Below are 6,043 nucleotides of genomic sequence, written 5' to 3' on the forward strand. Positions count from 1 at the left end.
GGACTACATCCAGCATCTCTACGATCGTCTCCATGGGAGAATAGCAGCCTGCATTGCTGCGAAAGGTGGATATACACTGTACTAGTGCTGACATTGTGCATGCTCTGTTGCCTGTGTCTATGTGCCTGTGGTTCTGTCAGTGTGATCATGTGATGTATCTGACCCTAGGAATGTGTCAATAAAGTTTCCCCTTCCTGGGACAATGAATTCATGGTGTTCTTATTTCAATTTCCAGGAGTGTAGTATGATATGTGCTACAAGTACAATACAGTAATTAACATGACCTACTAAAATAACATAGAAGTGTTTTCTGTACTAACTGATTAAACTCTTCAATGTTATATTTCAGTTTACTGGAGAGCCACCACTTCTAATACAGAAATTCCAAATTTTGGAACTGTGTGCTTATGAAGTACATGGATTTTCAGTTGAGGCAAAGACAGTGGTGTGACTGAAAATATGTACTGATGAAATTTAGGAATTGTGAGCATTAGAATAATCCATACAATACTTCAACAATTGTTAATTTGTTGTATTGTTTATACCAGTAGTGTATTTGCACTTTTAATGCCTCTGATAACCTTCGATGTTTCTACAAAGAGAAAAATTCATTCATTCAAAAAACCCGCCATTTCTTGTTTTTCTTTCAATTTTTTTTATTTTCAGTAGCAAGTAAACCTTGTAGATCTCATGTTTATATGCACAAGAACCTACTTGTTCTTCAGTTCAGATTTAAAGTGCTCGAGTCATATAATGAAATCAGTGTGTCACATTGTTCTGTAATGAGATCAGGAGCCAACTCTGTAAAAAAGTAACATGGGGTGGTACTTAGTTCACTGACAGGTTGCATGAAAGATGGTTGATTAAAGACTTATGTGAAACCTACAGGGTATTTATAATTAAACTTTTGCTACCGAAGAGGACCTCCATGGAAAAAAAGTGATTGTAATCCAATGAAACTCCGTGAAAACATTTATAAGGACATGTGGAAGAGAAATAAGCAATAAACTACTGAGAGAAACCCATTTCATTTCCACATAGGAGGGTAGCATCTATTAATGGTGTACCATGTTTACATTCCAGGTTACAAACGTTGCTCAGTGTCACGACAGCCTGGAAGTTTGTACGGATACCATTTCCAAATTGTTCACAGCATTTTTTGAATGGTGGACCATGGAATGTTCTACTGTCATGACACAGCTTGGTACTGATTGGAGGTCACACAATCTGTGGCAAAATTGGCTATTGGCATCTCCCAGGATTAATTCCCAAATAGCCAGTTAATTCTAACTTCTGAATCCTACTCTTCAACCCTGGTGCAGAAAGAGGACCTCTGCATATTCCTTTGACGTGTTATTCCTCTCCTCCAGTCCATGTTCTCCTGCTATTTTTCCTTCTTTTCCTTTTCTACTATTGAATTCCAGTCTCACATCACGACAACATTTTCGTCTCCCTTAAATGAACAATTACTTTCATCTCATACTTTTTCCAATTTCTTCCTCGTGCGCAAAATTAGTAATCGAGTACACTTTTACTATTGTGGTGGGTAGTGGCTTTGTCTATATTGACTATGATAATCCATTCACTACTGTACACATGGTAGGTTACTTGTAATTTCATTTCCTTGTTTTTTTTTTGGATCTATTCCCGTATTTGGTTTTGTGTCGATAATACTGTACTCACAAACCAGACATTCTGTCCTTCCTACCACCATACTTTAACAATTCCCTCTACACCTAACCTCAACCTACCTTTTTCTCTTTTCAAGTTCCGTAACATAGCTACATGATGAAGGGTTTTGACATTTCACCCACTGACCTATACAACACCAAATCTATTTTATTTCTGTAAATTTCCCCCATGACACCATCCTTTTGTAATTCCCATCTTGAGAATTCTCCAACAGCTTCTGCAATCTCTTTAGACCACTGACGCATAGTTTTCCAAGTATAATGACCATAAGAAAACATAACTGTCTTCTGCTGCAAGTATAATCATCTTGGAGATCTTCCAAACAATATCAAATCCCAGTTCCTCAGTCAACTTTTGAAACAACTCTCAAGCCAAAAGGTAGCCAACATAGTGGGCTCTCTACTGATCATTGTTAAGAAGAGAGAGGCTAATTAGAAAACAGCCCCAGTCACAGTGTTCATCAAGGACAATCCACTGCAACAGGAGGAGGAAGAGGGCAGTGAGAGCTCGACAACAGATTGTGATGTCTATGTCAAAGTATGTACTGTGAGCTGTGCTGCTGAAATGCACTGGTTCTCCAACACTAACAAGGAAACGGTCTAGTCCGGCATTTCGAAATCTGCCCTGGAAATTTTTATACAGGACGAATACACCAAAAGAGACACAATGTCAAAATTTTAGCTGCTAAGAAACACTGAAAGTATTTTTAAAAAAAGTTGAAAATTGCCAAATTGGTGGTTCACCTGATGGCTGGAGAAATGTATACCCCTGCTGTAGCTGTTGCAGATAGTGAATACACAACAAGGCGGGCACATATCTTTGGTTGAGGGCACACTGATTAACAGATAACAAGGCACAATGCTGTTTTAATTTGTAAAGTGAATTTCAGTTTCCACTGATAGTTTCTCTTACACAATTGTTCACAGTTGCCATTCACTCGAATTTGCAACTCATTTAATATCCATAATAATTAGCAGTTGGCTTTGAGGTATTGCTAAATGTTATCGATGGAGATAAAACTGAATTAATTTTCTTTGCGATTTCTTCATATATGCTTGCTAATAGTATCTGTGAGTGCATATTCCAGAGTTTCACAGTAATGTGGAATCTAATTCATTTTTAACCCAGGAAAGATGGAATACGAAGAATGTGGTGTGCCATCAAAATCACCACGTGTTATTTAGTTAATTTCTTGGACATTCATTCAAATGCTGTTGACATTTGTTAGAAATGGTTGAAATACAAATATTAGAAGACGCAGGAAATAACTCTGATTCTGTGAATTTTGTTCGAACGATGATTGTTGAGCTAATTAAAAATCTAGAACAAAAATAACTTACCTTCCAAACCCAGAGAATACATTGCATAATAGCTTTCAGTGACAAAGAAAAAGCTGTCAGTTTTTTGGTTAAATGAAGGGGGAAGAAAATGCTTGAAGTTAAGTAGTATGCAAAGCTAGTTTCATTTCATAAAATCTGAACATGAATTGTGTAACTGGAAGAAAGATATATATGAAGTACAAAAAATGCACCAAAATGAAACTCGAAAAAGTGTAAAATAAGAACTATTTGAAAGATTTAGAACTACTTGTGAGAACTTGTGCACTGTTACCCACAGAGATCTACGAGATTGGGCACTCTGAATTACACGTGAGATGAACATTATGGATTTACAGACTTCTTCAAGCTGGGTAAACACATTCGGGAAATTATATGAAAAGAAAGACACAAAATTACAAAGTGTATCTCAAGAGGTTGTCAACAGGTAACTGTATCTGTATTAAGGAACCTCAAGGCAAATTACGACCAATAATTAAAAAATAGCCTTTAGTTGCAAAAATCTTAATTGATGTCGCAAAATCTGGAAAAATGGGAGAGTATAATTTTCTGTGTTCCATCCAAAACACCTTCTTACCAGTTGTAGAAAATAATTCGTTGTTTTTGTTGGACTCTTCACCTGGGCATCATAACAGCTTTGTCTTTAGAGGAGGAGGAGGAGATTAGTGTTTAACGTCCCATCGACAACGAGGTCATTAGAGACGGAGCGCAAGCTTGGGTGAGGGAAGGATGGGGAAGGAAATCGGCCGTGCCCTTTCAAAGGAACCATCCCGGCATTTGCCTGAAGCGATTTAGGGAAATCACGGAAAACCTAAATCAGGATGGCCGGAGACGGGATTGAACCGTCGTCCTCCCGAATGCGAGTCCAGTGTGCTAACCACTGCGCCACCTCGCTCGGTTGTCTTTAGAAAGATGACAAAAATACTGTTAATGTAATTCAGATTCCACCCTGAAATAATGGTGGAATTCAGCCTCCTGATAAAAAAGCATTTTTCAGAAAATGCTATTGAAAATGTGCACACAATATGGAAACGTAGAAGCTGTTGATCTCAGTGGTATAGGATGTAGATTTCACACTAAACATGGACTACACTTAAATGGGCTAAAGGGGCAGCTTATGGTGGAAAATATAAGCAGACGTATTGTCAAGAAATGGGGGCTTAGCCATACAATATCAAAACAAATCCACCTTCCCATTTTTTCTGTTCACCAAAACATCAATCATCTCCCTCTTATGCAGAAGTGGTCCACAGCTCACTGAAAAACAAGATTCAGACTCCAACAACTCAAAAGACGACTTCAGGCTCCCATACAAATATTTTTTATGGACAAATCCTTACCAAGCAAGAATGAGGTTAGTGAAGTAATAAAAACGCCTTTAGGGATCCGTAGTGTTAACATAAAAAAAAAAAATCAGTATTGGTAATCAAATTGCAGCAACAAAGGCCTTTCTGTTTGCCATCAAAATATTCAGTCAATACGAAACAAAATTTTATATGTAGAGATTTTACTGAATACAGAACTCCACTTCATCAGTGCGCTATGCATTACAGAGCACTGGCTAAATATTGACCAAATTGTCTTTGTCTATACCAAGGCACATACTAGCAAATTATTTCTGTAGAAACAGTTATAAAAATGGAGGTACTGTAATTTTCATCAAGCAAGGTCTAAAATATAAATCTATTAACGAGTTTCAGCATCTCAACACAGAAAGGGACTTTGAGCTGGCACTCATCGAAGTCAGTGAGGCATATCAGTTGTAGCATGTATTTATCACTCCCCAAATGGAAATTTGAGTTTTTCCTAAATAAGCTTAAATATGTGCTAAACAGAAGCCATCTAGAAAAGAAATCAGTAGTGCTGTGTGGAGACTTCAACAGATTTTGTTGGAACCAGCAGAAGAAAACAGCTATTCCTCAACCTCACAAATACTTTCAACTTAAAGCAGGCTATGACAACCCCACCAAGAGCCACAAAAACAACCCTGGATCAGATATTTGTGAATACAAACAGTACTGCAAAACTTATAAGTACAAGACTTAGTGACCATGAAGCTCAAGTTGTTACCCTCCAAAGATACTTGTCCACAGCTCATGGTCTAACCACCACCACCACCACCACCACCACCACCACCACCACCAGCTACCTGCTGTCCACTCAGAACTACAAAAGAACTGTAACAGCAAGAAGTTTCAACACATATGATATTGAAACCTTCAATTCCCTACTATCAGGAGAAATGTGGGAATAAATTTACAAATATGACACCAATAAAAAGTTCAACAAATTCTCTAGAATCTTCAGTGATTGCATCCTTCCTCAAAATGTACGTAATAAGAGACACTACTCCAAAAGCAAAGAGATGGATAACAACAGGCATCAAAATCTCAAGTACGAGGAAAAGAGAATTACTCATATACAGAAAAAACAATAACATACCCCCACTTCTGAACAACTAGATTCAGAAATATCTTCAAATCTGCAAAAGAGTTACATGCCAGAGGGGTAAAAACCTGATAAGGTCATAGCAGGGTCAGAAAATAAAATGCAAGCAGTATGGAAAATACCACTTTGAACCATGAGAACAAGAGTGTAACTGATCCCCAACACATTTCAAATCTTTTCAGGTGTTACTATGCAGATATTACAAATAATTTAATAGTCAGTAACAAAAAGGATGCTAGACGAAACAGAAAACCAAAGTGCAGACATGTTTGTCTTCAAACTATGTTTGCCAAACAACTCCAGATGAAATTATTTGTGCTGCATCAACTTTTAAGAAAATGTCATTAGGAACTGTCAGTATTCCTGATTGCATCATAAGGCAATGTATTACAAGCATTTCTCTGGCTCTTGCAGATATAGTCAAGTCATCTTTCCTGACAGGCACATTTCCAGACTGTTTAAAAATTGCTAAAGTGGTCCCTGTTCATAAGAAAGGAGACAAATCAAATATAGAAAACTATGGACCAGTTGCCTTAGTATCGGGCTTTTGTAAAATCATAGAAAAA

This window comes from Schistocerca cancellata, chromosome 4 (genome assembly GCF_023864275.1).
Source record: "Schistocerca cancellata isolate TAMUIC-IGC-003103 chromosome 4, iqSchCanc2.1, whole genome shotgun sequence".
Taxonomy (NCBI): Eukaryota; Metazoa; Arthropoda; class Insecta; order Orthoptera; family Acrididae; genus Schistocerca; species Schistocerca cancellata.